We start from the raw sequence: 18,666 nt of genomic DNA, 5'->3' as shown, positions 1-18,666 counted from the left end.
TGAGGAATGAGAGGGGAAAGAGGGAGTCGGGTGAAAGTGGGAAGAATTAGACACCGAGGGAAGAGAGGTAACAGAGACTGGCGAGGGAAAGCGAGAGGCGAGATAAACCAGGGGAAAGAGACTGGCGAGGGAAAAGAGGGATAACAGAGCTGACGAATAACAGGGAAAAGAGACAGGCGAGGGAAAACAAGGACAAGAGAGTTAATGGAAAAGAAGGAGGTGAGTGAAAGTGGGAAGAATTAGACACCGAGGGAAGAGAGATAACAGAGACTGGCGAGGGAAAGGGGGGAAAAGTGACTGTCGAGGGGAAAGAGGGAAAAGAGAGGGTTGAGGGAAAGCAGGGGAAAGAGACTGACGAGGGAAATCAGAGGGAAAGAGATAGGCGAGGGAAAACAAGGACAAGAGAGAGTTAATGGAAAAGAGGGAGGCGAGTGAAAGTGGGAAGAATTAGACACCGAGGGAAGAGAGGTAACAGAGACTGGCGAGGGAAAGAGAGAGGCGAGATAAACCAGGGGAAAGAGACTGCCGAGGGGGGAAGAGGGAAAAGAGAGGGTTGATTGGAAATAGGGAAAAGAGAGATTTCATAGAAAAGAGGAAAGCCAGGGAACAGAGAGAGGCGAGAGAAACCAGGGGAAAGAGACTGGCGAGGGAAAAGAGGGATAACAGAGTTGACGAATAACAGGGAAAAGAGAGAGGCGAGGGAAAACAAGGACAAGAGAGAGTTCATGGAAAAGAGAGAGGCGAGGGCAAGTGGGAAGTATTAGACACCGAGGGAAGAGAGATAACAGAGACTGGCGAGGGAAAGGGGGGAAAAGTGACTGTCGAGGGGAAAGAGGGAAAAGAGAGGGTTGAGGGAAAGCAGGGGAAAGAGACTGACGAGGGAAATCAGAGGGAAAGAGACAGGCGAGGGAAAACAAGGACAAGAGAGAGTTAATGGAAAAGAAGGAGGTGAGTGAAAGTGGGAAGAATTAGACACCGAGGGAAGAGAGGTAACAGAGACTGGCGAGGGAAAGAGAGAGGCGAGATAAACCAGGGGAAAGAGACTGGCGAGGGGGGAAGAGGGAAAAGAGAGGGTTGATTGGAAATAGGGAAAAGAGAGATTTCATAGAAAAGAGGAAAGCCAGGGAACAGAGAGAGGCGAGAGAAACCAGGGGAAAGAGACTGGCGAGGGAAAAGAGGGATAACAGAGTTGACGAATTACAGGGAAAAGAGAGAGGCGAGGGAAAACAAGGACAAGAGAGAGTTCATGGAAAAGAGAGAGGCGAGGGAAAGTGGGAAATATTAGACACCGAGGGAAGAGAGATAACAGAGACTGGCGAGGGAAAGGGGGGAAAAGTGACTGTCGAGGGGAAAGAGGGAAAAGAGAGGGTTGAGGGAAAGCAGGGGAAAGAGACTGACGAGGGAAATCAGAGGGAAAGAGATAGGCGAGGGAAAACAAGGACAAGAGAGAGTTAATGGAAAAGAGGGAGGCGAGTGAAAGTGGGAAGAATTAGACACCGAGGGAAGAGAGGTAACAGAGACTGGCGAGGGAAAGAGAGAGGCGAGATAAACCAGGGGAAACAGACTGGCGAGGGGGGAGGAGGGAAAAGAGAGAGTTGACTGGAAATAGGGGAACGAGAGAGTTCATGGAAAAGAGGGAGTGGAGTGTAAGTGGGAAAATTAGGCACGGAGGGAATAGAGGTTAAAAGAGACTGGCGAGGGAAAGGAAGGAAAAGTGACTGGCGAGGGGAAAGAGGGAAAAGAGAGAGTCATGGCAAAGCAGGGGGAAAGAGACAGGCGAGGGAAAACAAGGACAAGAGAGTTAATGGAAAAGAAGGAGGTGAGTGAAAGTGGGAAGAATTAGACACCGAGGGAAGAGAGGTAACAGAGACTGGCGAGGGAAAGAGAGAGGCGAGATAAACCAGGGGAAAGAGACTGCCGAGGGGGGAAGAGGGAAAAGAGAGGGTTGATTGGAAATAGGGAAAAGAGAGATTTCATAGAAAAGAGGAAAGCCAGGGAACAGAGAGAGGCGAGAGAAACCAGGGGAAAGAGACTGGCGAGGGAAAAGAGGGATAACAGAGTTGACGAATTGCAGGGAAAAGAGAGAGGCGAGGGAAAACAAGGACAAGAGAGAGTTCATGGAAAAGAGAGAGGCGAGGGAAAGTGGGAAATATTAGACACCGAGGGAAGAGAGATAACAGAGACTGGCGAGGGAAAGGGGGGAAAGGTGACAGGCGAGGGAAAAGTTGGAAAAGAGAGAGTCATGGCAAAGCAGGGGGAAAGAGATAGGCGAGGGAAAACAAGGACAAGAGAGAGTTAATGGAAAAGAAGGAGGTGAGTGAAAGTGGGAAGAATTAGACACCGAGGGAAGAGAGATAACAGAGACTGGCGAGGGAAAGGGGGGAAAAGTGACTGTCGAGGGGAAAGAGGGAAAAGAGAGGGTTGAGGGAAAGCAGGGGAAAGAGACTGACGAGGGAAATCAGAGGGAAAGAGATAGGCGAGGGAAAACAAGGACAAGAGAGAGTTAATGGAAAAGAGGGAGGCGAGTGAAAGTGGGAAGAATTAGACACCGAGGGAAGAGAGGTAACAGAGACTGGCGAGGGAAAGAGAGAGGCGAGATAAACCAGGGGAAAGAGACTGGCGAGGGGGGAAGAGGGAAAAGAGAGGGTTGATTGGAAATAGGGAAAAGAGAGATTTCATAGAAAAGAGGAAAGCCAGGGAACAGAGAGAGGCGAGAGAAACCAGGGGAAAGAGACTGGCGAGGGAAAAGAGGGATAACAGAGTTGACGAATTGCAGGGAAAAGAGAGAGGCGAGGGAAAACAAGGACAAGAGAGAGTTCATGGAAAAGAGAGAGGCGAGGGAAAGTGGGAAATATTAGACACCGAGGGAAGAGAGATAACAGAGACTGGCGAGGGAAAGGGGGGAAAGGTGACAGGCGAGGGAAAAGTTGGAAAAGAGAGAGTCATGGCAAAGCAGGGGGAAAGAGATAGGCGAGGGAAAACAAGGACAAGAGAGAGTTAATGGAAAAGAAGGAGGTGAGTGAAAGTGGGAAGAATTAGACACCGAGGGAAGAGAGATAACAGAGACTGGCGAGGGAAAGGGGGGAAAAGTGACTGTCGAGGGGAAAGAGGGAAAAGAGAGGGTTGAGGGAAAGCAGGGGAAAGAGACTGACGAGGGAAATCAGAGGGAAAGAGATAGGCGAGGGAAAACAAGGACAAGAGAGAGTTAATGGAAAAGAGGGAGGCGAGTGAAAGTGGGAAGAATTAGACACCGAGGGAAGAGAGGTAACAGAGACTGGCGAGGGAAAGAGAGAGGCGAGATAAACCAGGGGAAAGAGACTGCCGAGGGGGGAAGAGGGAAAAGAGAGGGTTGATTGGAAATAGGGAAAAGAGAGATTTCATAGAAAAGAGGAAAGCCAGGGAACAGAGAGAGGCGAGAGAAACCAGGGGAAAGAGACTGGCGAGGGAAAAGAGGGATAACAGAGTTGACGAATAACAGGGAAAAGAGAGAGGCGAGTGAATGTGGAAAAATTAGACCTAGAGGGAAGAGAGGTAAAAGAGAGAGGGGAGGGCAACGAGGGACAACAGAGAATTGAGGAATGAGAGGGGAAAGAGGGAGTCGGGTGAAAGTGGGAAGAATTAGACACCGAGGGAAGAGAGGTAACAGAGACTGGCGAGGGAAAGAGAGAGGCGAGATAAACCAGGGGAAAGAGACTGGCGAGGGAAAAGAGGGATAACAGAGCTGACGAATAACAGGGAAAAGAGAGAGGCGAGGGAAAGTGGGAAGTATTAGACACCGACGGAAGAGAGATAACAGAGACTGGCGAGGGAAACGGGGGAGAAGTGACAGTCGAGGGAAAACTTGGAAAAGAGAGAGTTGAGAAAACACAAGGACAAGAGTGTTATTGGAAAAGAGGGAGGCGAGTGAAACTGGGAAGTATTAGAGACCGAGGGAAGAGAGGTAACAGAGACTGGCGAGGAAAAGGAGGGAAAGGTGACTGGCGAGGGAAAAGTTGGAAAAGAGAGAGTCATGGCAAAGCAGGGGGAAAGAGACAGGCGAGGGAAAACAAGGACAAGAGAGAGTTCATGGAAAAGAGAGGGGCGAGGGAAAGTGGGAAGTATTAGACACCGAGGGAAGAGAGGTAACAGAGACTGGCGAGGGAAAGAGAGAGGCGAGATAAACCAGGGGAAAGAGACTGGCGAGGGGGGAAGAGGGAAAAGAGAGGGTTGAGGGAAAGCAGGGGAAAGAGACTATGGAGGGAAAGCAGAGGGAAAGAGACAGGCGAGGGAAAACAAGGACAAGAGAGAGTTAATGGAAAAGAGGGAGGCGAGTGCAAGTGGGAAGAATTAGACACCAAGGGAAGAGACGTAAAAGAGACTGGCGAGGGAAAGAGAGAGGCGAGATAAACCAGGGGAAACAGACTGGCGAGGGGGGAAGAGGGAAAAGAGAGGGTTGAGGGAAAGCAGGGGAAAGAGACTATGGAGGGAAAGCAGAGGGAAAGAGACAGGCGAGGGAAAACAAGGACAAGAGAGAGTTAATGGAAAAGAGGGAGGCGAGTGAAAGTGGGAAGAATTAGACACCAAGGGAAGAGACGTAAAAGAGACCTGCGAGGGAAAGAGAGAGGCGAGATAAACCAGGGGAAAGAGACTGGCGAGGGAAAAGAGGGATGACAGAGTTGACGAATTACAGGGAAAAGAGAGAGGCGAGGGAAAACAAGGACAAGAGAGAGTTCATGGAAAAGAGAGAGGCGAGGGCAAGTGGGAAGTATTAGACACCGAGGGAAGAGAGATAACAGAGACTGGCGAGGGAAAGGGGGGAAAAGTGACTGTCGAGGGGAAAGAGGGAAAAGAGAGGGTTGAGGGAAAGCAGGGGAAAGAGACTGACGAGGGAAATCAGAGGGAAAGAGATAGGCGAGGGAAAACAAGGACAAGAGAGAGTTAATGGAAAAGTGGGAGGCGAGTGAAAGTGGGAAGAATTAGACACCGAGGGAAGAGAGGTAACAGAGACTGGCGAGGGAAAGAGAGAGGCGAGATAAACCAGGGGAAAGAGACTGGCGAGGGGGGAAGAGGGAAAAGAGAGGGTTGATTGGAAATAGGGAAAAGAGAGATTTCATAGAAAAGAGGAAAGCCAGGGAACAGAGAGAGGCGAGAGAAACCAGGGGAAAGAGACTGGCGAGGGAAAAGAGGGATAATAGAGTTGACGAATAACAGGGAAAAGAGAGAGGCGAGTGAATGTGGAAAAATTAGACCTAGAGGGAAGAGAGGTAAAAGAGAGAGGGGAGGGCAACGAGGGACAACAGAGAATTGAGGAATGAGAGGGGAAAGAGGGAGTCGGGTGAAAGTGGGAAGAATTAGACACCGAGGGAAGAGAGGTAACAGAGACTGGCGAGGGAAAGAGAGAGGCGAGATAAACCAGGGGAAAGAGACTGGCGAGGGAAAAGAGGGATAACAGAGCTGACGAATAACAGGGAAAAGAGACAGGCGAGGGAAAACAAGGACAAGAGAGTTAATGGAAAAGAAGGAGGTGAGTGAAAGTGGGAAGAATTAGACACCGAGGGAAGAGAGATAACAGAGACTGGCGAGGGAAAGGGGGGAAAAGTGACTGTCGAGGGGAAAGAGGGAAAAGAGAGGGTTGAGGGAAAGCAGGGGAAAGAGACTGACGAGGGAAATCAGAGGGAAAGAGATAGGCGAGGGAAAACAAGGACAAGAGAGAGTTAATGGAAAAGAGGGAGGCGAGTGAAAGTGGGAAGAATTAGACACCGAGGGAAGAGAGGTAACAGAGACTGGCGAGGGAAAGAGAGAGGCGAGAGAAACCAGGGGAAAGAGACTGCCGAGGGGGGAAGAGGGAAAAGAGAGGGTTGATTGGAAATAGGGAAAAGAGAGATTTCATAGAAAAGAGGAAAGCCAGGGAACAGAGAGAGGCGAGAGAAACCAGGGGAAAGAGACTGGCGAGGGAAAAGAGGGATAATAGAGTTGACGAATAACAGGGAAAAGAGAGAGGCGAGTGAATGTGGAAAAATTAGACCTAGAGGGAAGAGAGGTAAAAGAGAGAGGGGAGGGCAACGAGGGACAACAGAGAATTGAGGAATGAGAGGGGAAAGAGGGAGTCGGGTGAAAGTGGGAAGAATTAGACACCGAGGGAAGAGAGGTAACAGAGACTGGCGAGGGAAAGAGAGAGGCGAGATAAACCAGGGGAAAGAGACTGGCGAGGGGGGAAGAGGGAAAAGAGAGGGTTGAGGGAAAGAAGGGGAAAGAGACTATGGAGGGAAAGCAGAGGGAAAGAGACAGGCGAGGGAAAACAAGGACAAGAGAGAGTTAATGGAAAAGAGGGAGGCGAGGGAAAGTGGAAAAATTAGACCTAGAGGGAAGAGAGGTAACAGAGACTGGCGAGGAAAAGGAGGGAAAGGTGACAGGCGAGGGAAAAGTTGGAAAAGAGAGAGTCATGGCAAAGCAGGGGGAAAGAGACAGGCGAGGGAAAACAAGGACAAGAGAGTTAATGGAAAAGAAGGAGGTGAGTGAAAGTGGGAAGAATTAGACACCGAGGGAAGAGAGGTAACAGAGACTGGCGAGGGAAAGAGAGAGGCGAGATAAACCAGGGGAAAGAGACTGGCGAGGGAAAAGAGTGATAACAGCGCTGACGAATAACAGGGAAAAGAGAGAGGCGAGGGAAAGTGGGAAGTATTAGACACCGACGGAAGAGAGATAACAGAGACTGGCGAGGGAAACGGGGGAGAAGTGTCAGTCGAGGGAAAACTTGGAAAAGAGAGAGTTGAGAAAACACAAGGACAAGAGTGTTATTGGAAAAGAGGGAGGCGAGTGAAACTGGGAAGTATTAGAGACCGAGGGAAGAGAGGTAACAGAGACTGGCGAGGAAAAGGAGGGAAAGGTGACTGGCGAGGGAAAAGTTGGAAAAGAGAGAGTCATGGCAAAGCAGGGGGAAAGAGACAGGCGAGGGAAAACAAGGACAAGAGAGAGTTCATGGAAAAGAGAGGGGCGAGGGAAAGTGGGAAGTATTAGACACCGAGGGAAGAGAGGTAACAGAGACTGGCGAGGGAAAGAGAGAGGCGAGATAAACCAGGGGAAAGAGACTGGCGAGGGGGGAAGAGGGAAAAGAGAGGGTTGAGGGAAAGCAGGGGAAAGAGACTATGGAGGGAAAGCAGAGGGAAAGAGACAGGCGAGGGAAAACAAGGACAAGAGAGAGTTAATGGAAAAGAGGGAGGCGAGTGCAAGTGGGAAGAATTAGACACCAAGGGAAGAGACGTAAAAGAGACTGGCGAGGGAAAGAGAGAGGCGAGATAAACCAGGGGAAACAGACTGGCGAGGGGGGAAGAGGGAAAAGAGAGGGTTGAGGGAAAGCAGGGGAAAGAGACTATGGAGGGAAAGCAGAGGGAAAGAGACAGGCGAGGGAAAACAAGGACAAGAGAGAGTTAATGGAAAAGAGGGAGGCGAGTGAAAGTGGGAAGAATTAGACACCAAGGGAAGAGACGTAAAAGAGACTGGCGAGGGAAAGAGAGAGGCGAGATAAACCAGGGGAAAGAGACTGGCGAGGGAAAAGAGGGATAACAGAGTTGACGAATTACAGGGAAAAGAGAGAGGCGAGGGAAAACAAGGACAAGAGAGAGTTCATGGAAAAGAGAGAGGCGAGGGAAAGTGGGAAGTATTAGACACCGAGGGAAGAGAGGTAACAGAGACTGGCGAGGGAAAGAGAGAGGCGAGATAAACCAGGGGAAAGAGACTGGCGAGGGGGGAAGAGGGAAAAGAGAGGGTTGAGGGAAAGCAGGGGAAAGAGACTATGGAGGGAAAGCAGAGGGAAAGAGACAGGCGAGGGAAAACAAGGACAAGAGAGAGTTAATGGAAAAGAGGGAGGCGAGTGAAAGTGGGAAGAATTAGACACCAAGGGAAGAGACGTAAAAGAGACTGGCGAGGGAAAGAGAGAGGCGAGATAAACCAGGGGAAACAGACTGGCGAGGGGGGAGGAGGGAAAAGAGAGAGTTGACTGGAAATAGGGGAACGAGAGAGTTCATGGAAAAGAGGGAGTGGAGTGTAAGTTTGAAAATTAGGCACGGAGGGAATAGAGGTTAAAAGAGACTGGCGAGGGAAAGGAAGGAAAAGTGACTGGCGAGGGGAAAGAGGGAAAAGAGAGGGTTGATTGGAAATAGGGAAAAGAGAGATTTCATAGAAAAGAGGAAAGCCAGGGAACAGAGAGAGGCGAGAGAAACCAGGGGAAAGAGACTGGCGAGGGAAAAGAGGGATAACAGAGTTGACGAATAACAGGGAAAAGAGAGAGGCGAGGGAAAGTGGAAAAATTAGACCTAGAGGGAAGAGAGGTAAGAGAGAGAGGGGAGGGCAACGAGGGACAACAGAGAATTGAGGAATGAGAGGGGAAAGAGGGAGTCGGGTGAAAGTGGGAAGAATTAGACACCGAGGGAAGAGAGGTAACAGAGACTGGCGAGGAAAAGGAGGGAAAGGTGACTGGCGAGGGAAAAGTTGGAGAAGAGAGAGTCATGGCAAAGCAGGGGAAAAGAGACAGGCGAGGGAAAACAAGGACAAGAGAGTTAATGGAAAAGAAGGAGGTGAGTAAAAGTGGGAAGAATTAGACACCGAGGGAAGAGAGGTAACAGAGACTGGCGAGGGAAAGAGAGAGGCGAGATAAACCAGGGGAAAGAGACTGGCGAGGGGGGAAGAGGGAAAAGAGAGGGTTGATTGGAAATAGGGAAAAGAGAGATTTCATAGAAAAGAGGAAAGCCAGGGAACAGAGAGAGGCGAGAGAAACCAGGGGAAAGAGACTGGCGAGGGAAAAGAGGGATAACAGAGTTGACGAATTACAGGGAAAAGAGAGAGGCGAGGGAAAGTGGAAAAATTAGACCTAGAGGGAAGAGAGGTAACAGAGACTGGCGAGGAAAAGGAGGGAAAGGTGACAGGCGAGGGAAAAGTTGGAAAAGAGAGAGTCATGGCAAAGCAGGGGGAAAGAGACAGGCGAGGGAAAACAAGGACAAGAGAGAGTTAATGGAAAAGAAGGAGGTGAGTGAAAGTGGGAAGAATTAGACACCGAGGGAAGAGAGGTAACAGAGACTGGCGAGGAAAAGGAGGGAAAGGTGACTGGCGAGGGAAAAGTTGGAAAAGAGAGAGTCATGGCAAAGCAGGGGAAAAGAGACAGGCGAGGGAAAACAAGGACAAGAGAGTTAATGGAAAAGAAGGAGGTGAGTAAAAGTGGGAAGAATTAGACACCGAGGGAAGAGAGGTAACAGAGACTGGCGAGGAAAAGGAGGGAAAAGTGACTGGCGAGGGAAAAGTTGGAAAAGAGAGAGTCATGGCAAAGCAGGGGGAAAGAGACAGGCGAGGGAAAACAAGGACAAGAGAGAGTTAATGGAAAAGAGGGAGGCGAGTGAAAGTGGGAAGAATTAGACACCGAGGGAAGAGAGGTAACAGAGACTGGCGAGGGAAAGAGAGAGGCGAGATAAACCAGGGGAAAGAGACTGCCGAGGGGGGAAGAGGGAAAAGAGAGGGCTGACTGGAAATAGGGAAAAGAGAGATTTCATAGAAAAGAGGAAAGCCAGGGAACAGAGAGAGGCGAGAGAAACCAGGGGAAAGAGACTGGCGAGGGAAAAGAGGGATAACAGAGTTGACGAATAACAGGGAAAAGAGAGAGGCGAGGGAAAGTGGAAAAATTAGACCTAGAGGGAAGAGAGGTAACAGAGACTGGCGAGGAAAAGGAGGGAAAGGTGACAGGCGAGGGAAAAGTTGGAAAAGAGAGAGTCATGGCAAAGCAGGGGGAAAGAGACAGGCGAGGGAAAACAAGGACAAGAGAGAGTTAATGGAAAAGAAGGAGGTGAGTGAAAGTGGGAAGAATTAGACACCGAGGGAAGAGAGGTAACAGAGACTGGCGAGGAAAAGGAGGGAAAGGTGACTGGCGAGGGAAAAGTTGGAAAAGAGAGAGTCATGGCAAAGCAGGGGAAAAGAGACAGGCGAGGGAAAACAAGGACAAGAGAGTTAATGGAAAAGAAGGAGGTGAGTAAAAGTGGGAAGAATTAGACACCGAGGGAAGAGAGGTAACAGAGACTGGCGACGAAAAGTAGGGAAAAGTGACTGGCGAGGGAAAAGTTGGAAAAGAGAGAGTTGATTGGAAATAGGGAAAAGAGAGATTTCATAGAAAAGAGGAAAGCCAGGGAACAGAGAGAGGCGAGAGAAACCAGGGGAAAGAGACTGGCGAGGGAAAAGAGGGATAACAGAGTTGACGAATTACAGGGAAAAGAGAGAGGCGAGGGAAAACAAGGACAAGAGAGAGTTCATGGAAAAGAAGGAGGTGAGTGAAAGTGGGAAGAATTAGACACCGAGGGAAGAGAGGTAACAGAGACTGGCGAGGGAAAGAGAGAGGCGAGATAAACCAGGGGAAAGAGACTGGCGAGGGGGGAAGAGGGAAAAGAGAGGGTTGATTGGAAATAGGGAAAAGAGAGATTTCATAGAAAAGAGGAAAGCCAGGGAACAGAGAGAGGCGAGAGAAACCAGGGGAAAGAGACTGGCGAGGGAAAAGAGGGATAACAGAGTTGACGAATTACAGGGAAAAGAGAGAGGCGAGGGAAAACAAGGACAAGAGAGAGTTCATGGAAAAGAGAGAGGCGAGGGAAAGTGGGAAATATTAGACACCGAGGGAAGAGAGATAACAGAGACTGGCGAGGGAAAGGGGGGAAAGGTGACAGGCGAGGGAAAAGTTGGAAAAGAGAGAGTCATGGCAAAGCAGGGGGAAAGAGACAGGCGAGGGAAAACAAGGACAAGAGAGAGTTAATGGAAAAGAAGGAGGTGAGTGAAAGTGGGAAGAATTAGACACCGAGGGAAGAGAGATAACAGAGACTGGCGAGGGAAAGGGGGGAAAAGTGACTGTCGAGGGGAAAGAGGGAAAAGAGAGGGTTGAGGGAAAGCAGGGGAAAGAGACTGACGAGGGAAATCAGAGGGAAAGAGATAGGCGAGGGAAAACAAGGACAAGAGAGAGTTAATGGAAAAGAGGGAGGCGAGTGAAAGTGGGAAGAATTAGACACCGAGGGAAGAGAGGTAACAGAGACTGGCGAGGGAAAGAGAGAGGCGAGATAAACCAGGGGAAAGAGACTGCCGAGGGGGGAAGAGGGAAAAGAGAGGGTTGATTGGAAATAGGGAAAAGAGAGATTTCATAGAAAAGAGGAAAGCCAGGGAACAGAGAGAGGCGAGAGAAACCAGGGGAAAGAGACTGGCGAGGGAAAAGAGGGATAACAGAGTTGACGAATAACAGGGAAAAGAGAGAGGCGAGTGAATGTGGAAAAATTAGACCTAGAGGGAAGAGAGGTAAAAGAGAGAGGGGAGGGCAACGAGGGACAACAGAGAATTGAGGAATGAGAGGGGAAAGAGGGAGTCGGGTGAAAGTGGGAAGAATTAGACACCGAGGGAAGAGAGGTAACAGAGACTGGCGAGGGAAAGAGAGAGGCGAGATAAACCAGGGGAAAGAGACTGGCGAGGGAAAAGAGGGATAACAGAGCTGACGAATAACAGGGAAAAGAGAGAGGCGAGGGAAAGTGGGAAGTATTAGACACCGACGGAAGAGAGATAACAGAGACTGGCGAGGGAAACGGGGGAGAAGTGACAGTCGAGGGAAAACTTGGAAAAGAGAGAGTTGAGAAAACACAAGGACAAGAGTGTTATTGGAAAAGAGGGAGGCGAGTGAAACTGGGAAGTATTAGAGACCGACGGAAGAGAGGTAACAGAGACTGGCGAGGAAAAGGAGGGAAAGGTGACTGGCGAGGGAAAAGTTGGAAAAGAGAGAGTCATGGCAAAGCAGGGGGAAAGAGACAGGCGAGGGAAAACAAGGACAAGAGAGAGTTCATGGAAAAGAGAGGGGCGAGGGAAAGTGGGAAGTATTAGACACCGAGGGAAGAGAGGTAACAGAGACTGGCGAGGGAAAGAGAGAGGCGAGATAAACCAGGGGAAAGAGACTGGCGAGGGGGGAAGAGGGAAAAGAGAGGGTTGAGGGAAAGCAGGGGAAAGAGACTATGGAGGGAAAGCAGAGGGAAAGAGACAGGCGAGGGAAAACAAGGACAAGAGAGAGTTAATGGAAAAGAGGGAGGCGAGTGCAAGTGGGAAGAATTAGACACCAAGGGAAGAGACGTAAAAGAGACTGGCGAGGGAAAGAGAGAGGCGAGATAAACCAGGGGAAACAGACTGGCGAGGGGGGAAGAGGGAAAAGAGAGGGTTGAGGGAAAGCAGGGGAAAGAGACTATGGAGGGAAAGCAGAGGGAAAGAGACAGGCGAGGGAAAACAAGGACAAGAGAGAGTTAATGGAAAAGAGGGAGGCGAGTGAAAGTGGGAAGAATTAGACACCAAGGGAAGAGACGTAAAAGAGACCTGCGAGGGAAAGAGAGAGGCGAGATAAACCAGGGGAAAGAGACTGGCGAGGGAAAAGAGGGATGACAGAGTTGACGAATTACAGGGAAAAGAGAGAGGCGAGGGAAAACAAGGACAAGAGAGAGTTCATGGAAAAGAGAGAGGCGAGGGCAAGTGGGAAGTATTAGACACCGAGGGAAGAGAGATAACAGAGACTGGCGAGGGAAAGGGGGGAAAAGTGACTGTCGAGGGGAAAGAGGGAAAAGAGAGGGTTGAGGGAAAGCAGGGGAAAGAGACTGACGAGGGAAATCAGAGGGAAAGAGATAGGCGAGGGAAAACAAGGACAAGAGAGAGTTAATGGAAAAGTGGGAGGCGAGTGAAAGTGGGAAGAATTAGACACCGAGGGAAGAGAGGTAACAGAGACTGGCGAGGGAAAGAGAGAGGCGAGATAAACCAGGGGAAAGAGACTGCCGAGGGGGGAAGAGGGAAAAGAGAGGGTTGATTGGAAATAGGGAAAAGAGAGATTTCATAGAAAAGAGGAAAGCCAGGGAACAGAGAGAGGCGAGAGAAACCAGGGGAAAGAGACTGGCGAGGGAAAAGAGGGATAATAGAGTTGACGAATAACAGGGAAAAGAGAGAGGCGAGTGAATGTGGAAAAATTAGACCTAGAGGGAAGAGAGGTAAAAGAGAGAGGGGAGGGCAACGAGGGACAACAGAGAATTGAGGAATGAGAGGGGAAAGAGGGAGTCGGGTGAAAGTGGGAAGAATTAGACACCGAGGGAAGAGAGGTAACAGAGACTGGCGAGGAAAAGGAGGGAAAGGTGACTGGCGAGGGAAAAGTTGGAAAAGAGAGAGTCATGGCAAAGCAGGGGGAAAGAGATAGGCGAGGGAAAACAAGGACAAGAGAGAGTTAATGGAAAAGAAGGAGGTGAGTGAAAGTGGGAAGAATTAGACACCGAGGGAAGAGAGATAACAGAGACTGGCGAGGGAAAGGGGGGAAAAGTGACTGTCGAGGGGAAAGAGGGAAAAGAGAGGGTTGAGGGAAAGCAGGGGAAAGAGACTGACGAGGGAAATCAGAGGGAAAGAGATAGGCGAGGGAAAACAAGGACAAGAGAGAGTTAATGGAAAAGAGGGAGGCGAGTGAAAGTGGGAAGAATTAGACACCGAGGGAAGAGAGGTAACAGAGACTGGCGAGGGAAAGAGAGAGGCGAGATAAACCAGGGGAAAGAGACTGCCGAGGGGGGAAGAGGGAAAAGAGAGGGTTGATTGGAAATAGGGAAAAGAGAGATTTCATAGAAAAGAGGAAAGCCAGGGAACAGAGAGAGGCGAGAGAAACCAGGGGAAAGAGACTGGCGAGGGAAAAGAGGGATAACAGAGTTGACGAATAACAGGGAAAAGAGAGAGGCGAGTGAATGTGGAAAAATTAGACCTAGAGGGAAGAGAGGTAAAAGAGAGAGGGGAGGGCAACGAGGGACAACAGAGAATTGAGGAATGAGAGGGGAAAGAGGGAGTCGGGTGAAAGTGGGAAGAATTAGACACCGACGGAAGAGAGATAACAGAGACTGGCGAGGGAAACGGGGGAGAAGTGACAGTCGAGGGAAAACTTGGAAAAGAGAGAGTTGAGAAAACACAAGGACAAGAGTGTTATTGGAAAAGAGGGAGGCGAGTGAAACTGGGAAGTATTAGAGACCGAGGGAAGAGAGGTAACAGAGACTGGCGAGGAAAAGGAGGGAAAGGTGACTGGCGAGGGAAAAGTTGGAAAAGAGAGAGTCATGGCAAAGCAGGGGGAAAGAGACAGGCGAGGGAAAACAAGGACAAGAGAGAGTTCATGGAAAAGAGAGGGGCGAGGGAAAGTGGGAAGTATTAGACACCGAGGGAAGAGAGGTAACAGAGACTGGCGAGGGAAAGAGAGAGGCGAGATAAACCAGGGGAAAGAGACTGGCGAGGGGGGAAGAGGGAAAAGAGAGGGTTGAGGGAAAGCAGGGGAAAGAGACTATGGAGGGAAAGCAGAGGGAAAGAGACAGGCGAGGGAAAACAAGGACAAGAGAGAGTTAATGGAAAAGAGGGAGGCGAGTGCAAGTGGGAAGAATTAGACACCAAGGGAAGAGACGTAAAAGAGACTGGCGAGGGAAAGAGAGAGGCGAGATAAACCAGGGGAAACAGACTGGCGAGGGGGGAAGAGGGAAAAGAGAGGGTTGAGGGAAAGCAGGGGAAAGAGACTATGGAGGGAAAGCAGAGGGAAAGAGACAGGCGAGGGAAAACAAGGACAAGAGAGAGTTAATGGAAAAGAGGGAGGCGAGTGAAAGTGGGAAGAATTAGACACCAAGGGAAGAGACGTAAAAGAGACCTGCGAGGGAAAGAGAGAGGCGAGATAAACCAGGGGAAAGAGACTGGCGAGGGAAAAGAGGGATGACAGAGTTGACGAATTACAGGGAAAAGAGAGAGGCGAGGGAAAACAAGGACAAGAGAGAGTTCATGGAAAAGAGAGAGGCGAGGGCAAGTGGGAAGTATTAGACACCGAGGGAAGAGAGATAACAGAGACTGGCGAGGGAAAGGGGGGAAAAGTGACTGTCGAGGGGAAAGAGGGAAAAGAGAGGGTTGAGGGAAAGCAGGGGAAAGAGACTGACGAGGGAAATCAGAGGGAAAGAGATAGGCGAGGGAAAACAAGGACAAGAGAGAGTTAATGGAAAAGTGGGAGGCGAGTGAAAGTGGGAAGAATTAGACACCGAGGGAAGAGAGGTAACAGAGACTGGCGAGGGAAAGAGAGAGGCGAGATAAACCAGGGAAAGAGACTGGCGAGGGGGGAAGAGGGAAAAGAGAGGGTTGATTGGAAATAGGGAAAGAGAGATTTCATAGAAAAGAGGAAAGCCAGGGAACAGAGAGAGGCGAGAGAAACCAGGGGAAAGAGACTGGCGAGGGAAAAGAGGGATAATAGAGTTGACGAATAACAGGGAAAAGAGAGAGGCGAGTGAATGTGGAAAAATTAGACCTAGAGGGAAGAGAGGTAAAAGAGAGAGGGGAGGGCAACGAGGGACAACAGAGAATTGAGGAATGAGAGGGGAAAGAGGGAGTCGGGTGAAAGTGGGAAGAATTAGACACCGAGGGAAGAGAGGTAACAGAGACTGGCGAGGGAAAGCGAGAGGCGAGATAAACCAGGGGAAAGAGACTGGCGAGGGAAAAGAGGGATAACAGAGCTGACGAATAACAGGGAAAAGAGACAGGCGAGGGAAAACAAGGACAAGAGAGTTAATGGAAAAGAAGGAGGTGAGTGAAAGTGGGAAGAATTAGACACCGAGGGAAGAGAGATAACAGAGACTGGCGAGGGAAAGGGGGGAAAAGTGACTGTCGAGGGGAAAGAGGGAAAAGAGAGGGTTGAGGGAAAGCAGGGGAAAGAGACTGACGAGGGAAATCAGAGGGAAAGAGATAGGCGAGGGAAAACAAGGACAAGAGAGAGTTAATGGAAAAGAGGGAGGCGAGTGAAAGTGGGAAGAATTAGACACCGAGGGAAGAGAGGTAACAGAGACTGGCGAGGGAAAGAGAGAGGCGAGATAAACCAGGGGAAAGAGACTGCCGAGGGGGGAAGAGGGAAAGAGAGGGTTGATTGGAAATAGGGAAAAGAGAGATTTCATAGAAAAGAGGAAAGCCAGGGAACAGAGAGAGGCGAGAGAAACCAGGGGAAAGAGACTGGCGAGGGAAAAGAGGGATAACAGAGTTGACGAATAACAGGGAAAAGAGAGAGGCGAGGGAAAACAAGGACAAGAGAGAGTTCATGGAAAAGAGAGAGGCGAGGGCAAGTGGGAAGTATTAGACACCGAGGGAAGAGAGATAACAGAGACTGGCGAGGGAAAGGGGGGAAAAGTGACTGTCGAGGGGAAAGAGGGAAAAGAGAGGGTTGAGGGAAAGCAGGGGAAAGAGACTGACGAGGGAAATCAGAGGGAAAGAGACAGGCGAGGGAAAACAAGGACAAGAGAGAGTTAATGGAAAAGAAGGAGGTGAGTGAAAGTGGGAAGAATTAGACACCGAGGGAAGAGAGGTAACAGAGACTGGCGAGGGAAAGAGAGAGGCGAGATAAACCAGGGGAAAGAGACTGGCGAGGGGGGAAGAGGGAAAAGAGAGGGTTGATTGGAAATAGGGAAAAGAGAGATTTCATAGAAAAGAGGAAAGCCAGGGAACAGAGAGAGGCGAGAGAAACCAGGGGAAAGAGACTGGCGAGGGAAAAGAGGGATAACAGAGTTGACGAATTACAGGGAAAAGAGAGAGGCGAGGGAAAACAAGGACAAGAGAGAGTTCATGGAAAAGAGAGAGGCGAGGGAAAGTGGGAAATATTAGACACCGAGGGAAGAGAGATAACAGAGACTGGCGAGGGAAAGGGGGGAAAAGTGACTGTCGAGGGGAAAGAGGGAAAAGAGAGGGTTGAGGGAAAGCAGGGGAAAGAGACTGACGAGGGAAATCAGAGGGAAAGAGATAGGCGAGGGAAAACAAGGACAAGAGAGAGTTAATGGAAAAGAGGGAGGCGAGTGAAAGTGGGAAGAATTAGACACCGAGGGAAGAGAGGTAACAGAGACTGGCGAGGGAAAGAGAGAGGCGAGATAAACCAGGGGAAACAGACTGGCGAGGGGGGAGGAGGGAAAAGAGAGAGTTGACTGGAAATAGGGGAACGAGAGAGTTCATGGAAAAGAGGGAGTGGAGTGTAAGTGGGAAAATTAGGCACGGAGGGAATAGAGGTTAAAAGAGACTGGCGAGGGAAAGGAAGGAAAAGTGACTGGCGAGGGGAAAGAGGGAAAAGAGAGAGTCATGGCAAAGCAGGGGGAAAGAGACAGGCGAGGGAAAACAAGGACAAGAGAGTTAATGGAAAAGAAGGAGGTGAGTGAAAGTGGGAAGAATTAGACACCGAGGGAAGAGAGGTAACAGAGACTGGCGAGGGAAAGAGAGAGGCGAGATAAACCAGGGGAAAGAGACTGCCGAGGGGGGAAGAGGGAAAAGAGAGGGTTGATTGGAAATAGGGAAAAGAGAGATTTCATAGAAAAGAGGAAAGCCAGGGAACAGAGAGAGGCGAGAGAAACCAGGGGAAAGAGACTGGCGAGGGAAAAGAGGGATAACAGAGTTGACGAATTGCAGGGAAAAGAGAGAGGCGAGGGAAAACAAGGACAAGAGAGAGTTCATGGAAAAGAGAGAGGCGAGGGAAAGTGGGAAATATTAGACACCGAGGGAAGAGAGATAACAGAGACTGGCGAGGGAAAGGGGGGAAAGGTGACAGGCGAGGGAAAAGTTGGAAAAGAGAGAGTCATGGCAAAGCAGGGGGAAAGAGATAGGCGAGGGAAAACAAGGACAAGAGAGAGTTAATGGAAAAGAAGGAGGTGAGTGAAAGTGGGAAGAATTAGACACCGAGGGAAGAGAGATAACAGAGACTGGCGAGGGAAAGGGGGAAAAGTGACTGTCGAGGGGAAAGAGGGAAAAGAGAGGGTTGAGGGAAAGCAGGGGAAAGAGACTGACGAGGGAAATCAGAGGGAAAGAGATAGGCGAGGGAAAACAAGGACAAGAGAGAGTTAATGGAAAAGTGGGAGGCGAGTGAAAGTGGGAAGAATTAGACACCGAGGGAAGAGAGGTAACAGAGACTGGCGAGGGAAAGAGAGAGGCGAGATAAACCAGGGGAAAGAGACTGGCGAGGGGGGAAGAGGGAAAAGAGAGGGTTGATTGGAAATAGGGAAAAGAGAGATTTCATAGAAAAGAGGAAAGCCAGGGAACAGAGAGAGGCGAGAGAAACCAGGGGAAAGAGACTGGCGAGGGAAAAGAGGGATAATAGAGTTGACGAATAACAGGGAAAAGAGAGAGGCGAGTGAATGTGGAAAAATTAGACCTAGAGGGAAGAGAGGTAAAAGAGAGAGGGGAGGGCAACGAGGGACAACAGAGAATTGAGGAATGAGAGGGGAAAGAGGGAGTCGGGTGAAAGTGGGAAGAATTAGACACCGAGGGAAGAGAGGTAACAGAGACTGGCGAGGGAAAGCGAGAGGCGAGATAAACCAGGGGAAAGAGACTGGCGAGGGAAAAGAGGGATAACAGAGCTGACGAATAACAGGGAAAAGAGACAGGCGAGGGAAAACAAGGACAAGAGAGTTAATGGAAAAGAAGGAGGTGAGTGAAAGTGGGAAGAATTAGACACCGAGGGAAGAGAGATAACAGAGACTGGCGAGGGAAAGGGGGGAAAAGTGACTGTCGAGGGGAAAGAGGGAAAAGAGAGGGTTGAGGGAAAGCAGGGGAAAGAGACTGACGAGGGAAATCAGAGGGAAAGAGATAGGCGAGGGAAAACAAGGACAAGAGAGAGTTAATGGAAAAGAGGGAGGC

The sequence above is a fragment of the Harpia harpyja genome, chromosome W (assembly GCF_026419915.1).
Source record: "Harpia harpyja isolate bHarHar1 chromosome W, bHarHar1 primary haplotype, whole genome shotgun sequence".
Taxonomy (NCBI): Eukaryota; Metazoa; Chordata; class Aves; order Accipitriformes; family Accipitridae; genus Harpia; species Harpia harpyja.
This window is presented reverse-complemented; position numbering follows the sequence as displayed.